Source organism: Schistocerca americana, chromosome 8, assembly GCF_021461395.2.
Source record: "Schistocerca americana isolate TAMUIC-IGC-003095 chromosome 8, iqSchAmer2.1, whole genome shotgun sequence".
In the NCBI taxonomy this organism is placed as follows: Eukaryota; Metazoa; Arthropoda; class Insecta; order Orthoptera; family Acrididae; genus Schistocerca; species Schistocerca americana.
The window spans coordinates 149300259-149304285 of record NC_060126.1 but is presented as its reverse complement, the minus strand read 5'-3'; positions in this window follow the sequence as shown (position 1 = coordinate 149304285).

Below are 4027 nucleotides of genomic sequence, written 5' to 3'. Positions count from 1 at the left end.
GGTAGCAACCAAGCAAGTATAACTCCAGGCCCATTAGCCCGAAATATCGCGAATCCCTACGATCTTTAACGCTAAAGAGAACAAATTCAACTTCTCCACTTCAGAAAATAGTCTGTGTATAATAATAGATGAAAATCTAATTTGGACTGCGCTCGTAACTGCTACGTGCAAGAAGGCTTTAGTATATCTGCATGTCCTACAAAAATATAAAAAGCGATTCTTTCTTGACCTGAAAAAGAGAAAATGGTTCAAATGGCTCTGAGCACTATGGGGCTTAACATCTGAGGTCATCAGTCCCCTAGAACGTAGAACTACTTAAACCTAACTAACCTAAGGACATCACACACATCCATGCCCGAGGCAGGATTCGAACCTGCGACCGTAGCAGTCGCGCGGTTCCGGACTGCGCGCCTAGAACCGCTAGACCACCGCGGCCGGCCCTGAAAAAGAAACTTGCACAAACACTTGTACTTTCAATTATTTATTACAGCGATGTCATTCTGCAAGACCCATCTTAGGAAATTTCGCTGCGCCTGGAAATGATTTTGCCTGTTTTAGTTATAGCTGTGATATTCAACTCTTTCCACCATATTCCACCATCTTACGAACAGCTATCCTGGCTGCGTGCAGACAAGTGGAGGGATCTCCATCCCATCTGTCTTCTCTACCGTCTTATCATCAACACTCTCCCTTAAATCTCTCTTCGACCTTAACGCTCTTCTCCGAACAACATGGCAGAAACTCCCGCTCCTACCAGTTCAAAATGCTTTCTGTCCCACTGCATCGTTCAGCTACGTTCTCGAAATCCGTCTCAATAGCAGGAACACGACTATGGAATAACCTCCCGCATCATACTAGACAACTGAGTAACACCTGCAGCTTCAGAAGACAGTTAACGATGTATCTACTAAAGTAACAATAAGGGTTACCATCGCTCCTGTACTCACTCGTTAACTTTCTACATCATTTTTCCTAACCAAATCTTCCTCTTTTCTGAGTATACACCTATAAACTCTTTTCTCATCTACCACTATAATTGCTGTTATTATTTTATTTATTATTGTCATTATTATTATTATTACCACTATCGGTGACAACAGCTGCTGTAGTTCAAGTACTGCCGGTATTAACTATATTGTTTCATAGTCAGCATTATTTACTCAAACTTCCACTTCAGACACTCAAATAGTATTAATACTACTTGTCATGTTGACATTTTATAGATAGATATGTAGGAAATGTTGTCTACTGCGTGTGTGAAACTCTGGACCAATGTAAGACAGTGTCTATTAGCCCTAATCACACCAGGTTAAATAAATAAGCGGATATTCAAATTCGTTTGTAGAATTTGTGTGTCTGGCGATCTACGATCAGAATCAAAGTAAGAATGAGTTTGTCTCAGACTGCTAATAAATGTTCTTCAATTTTACTGGCATAATTTAATTGAACTCGGAGACAAATTTGTTCTTAATTTATAATATAATATAAGTGTAGACCAGTTGTGGCTTAAATTCAAAGAAATAGTGTCGGCAGCAATTGATAGATTTATACCAAATAAATTGACCAACGACGGAGCTGATCCTCCTTCGAACACAAAACGCGTTAGAACGCTGTTGCACAAACAACGAAACAAACACGCCAAATTTAAACAGGGCAAAACCCCCAAGTTTGGCGATCTTTTACAGAAGCTCGTATTTTAACGTGGAATTCAATGCGAGATGCCTATAACAGTTTACACAGTGAAACTTTGTCTCGAAACCTGGCAGAAAATCCAAAGAGATTCTGGTCGAATGAGAAGTATGTTAGCGGCAAGAAACAATCAATGCATTCTCTGCGCGGTAGCAATGGAGATAGTATCGAAGACAGTGCTGCCAAAGCAGTCACAAAACACAGACTTCCGAAATGCCTTCGCAAAAGAAAATGAAATAAATATTCCAGAATACGAATCGAGAACAGCTGCTAACATGAGTAACGTAGAAGTAAATATCCTGGAGTAAAAAAATGACTCTGAGCACTATGGTACTCAACTGCTGAGGTCATTAGTCCCTTAGAACTTAGAACTAGTTAAACCTAACTAACCTAAGGACATCACAAACATCCATGCCCGAGGCAGGATTCGAACCTGCGACCGTAGCGGTCTTGCAGTTCCAGACTGCAGCGCCTTTAACCGCACGGCCACTTCGGCCGGCTATCCTGGAGCAGTGAAGCAACTTAAATCATTTAATAAAAGCAAGTCTCTTGGTCCAGACTGTATACCAATTAGGTTCATTTCGGAGTATGATGATGAATTAGCTCCATACCTCACAATCATATACAACCGTTCGTTCGACGAAAGATCCGTACCCAAAGACTGGAAAGTTGCACAGGTCACACCAATATTCAAGAAAGGTAGTAAGTGTATTCCGCTAAATTACAGGCCCATACCGTTAACGTCGATATGCAACAGGATTTTAGAACATATATTGTGTTCCAACATTATGAATTACCTCGAAGAAAACGGTCTATTGACACACAGTCAACATGAGTTTAGAAAACATCGTTCGTGTGAAGCACAACTAGCTCTTTATTCACATGACGTGTTGAGCGCTATTGTCAAGCGATTTCTGATCGATTCCGTATTTCTGGATTTCCGGAAGGCTTTTGACTCTGTACCACACAAGCGGCTTGTAGTGAAATTGCGTGCTTATGGAATATCGTCTCAGTTATGTGATGGATTTGCGTCTTCCTGTCAGAGAGGTCGCACTTCGTAGTTATTGACGGAAAGTCATCGAGTACAACAGAAGTGATTTCTGGCGTTCCCCACTGCAGTGATACAGGCCCTTTGCTGTTCCTTATGTATATAAACGATTTTGGATACAATCTGAGTAGCCGTCTTCGGTTGACTAATAAAGTCATCAGAAGATCAAAATAAACAGCAAAACTATTTAGAAAAGATATCTGAATGGTGCGAAAGTGGCAGTTGACCCTAAATAACGAAAAGTCTGAGGTCATCCGCGTGGATGCTAAATGGATTGCGTTAAAATTTGGTTACCCGATAAATCAGTCAAATATAAAGGCCGTAAATTCAATTAAATACCTAGGAATTACAATTACGAACAACTTAAATTGGAAGGAACACACAGAAAATGTCACGGGGAATGCTAACCAAAGACTGTATTTTATTGGCAGGACACTTAGAAAATGTAACAGACCTACTAAGGAGACTGCCTACACTACGCTTTTCCGTCCTCTTTTAGAATACTGCTGCGCGGTGTGGAATCCTTACCAGATAGGACTAACGCAGTACATCGAAAAAGTTCAAAGAAAGGCAGCACGTTTTGTATTATCGCAAAATATGAGAGAGAGTGTCACAGAAATGATACAGCATTTATGCTGGAAATCATTAAAAGAAAGGCGTTTTTCGTTGCGACAGAATCTTCTCACGAAATTCCAATCATCAACTTTCTCCTCCGAATGCGAAAATATTTTGTTGACACCGACATATATAGGGAGGAACGATCTCCACGATAAAATAAGGGAAATCAGAGCTCGTACGGAAAGATGCAGGTGTTCATTCTTTCCGTGCGCTATACGAGAATGGAATAATAGAGAATTGTGAAGGTGTTTCGATGAACTCTGTGCCAGGCTCTTGAATGTGATTTGCAGAGTATCCATGTAGTTGTAGATGTAGATGTAATTTATCACAAGGCTGCGAACCCGTGGTCTGTATATGCATACATAGCATCAGACATCCGGGAAAGCATCATCCACACAATCCCGAAGATAGTTAAGGCAGATAAGTGCGAGAACTATAGCACCATCAGCTTCCAAATTGCTGATAAGAATAATATACAAAATAACGGAAAAAAATTAAGATCCATTAGACGACGTTAAGTTTGGGTTTATGAATGCTAAGGGAACCAGAAAAGAAGTTCTGACGTTGCACTTGATAACACATGAAAGATTTAAGTAAAATCAAGGACCTTTCATAGGATTCGTCGATCTAAGAAAAAAAATAGCCAATGTGAAATGATGGGAGGTGTTTGGA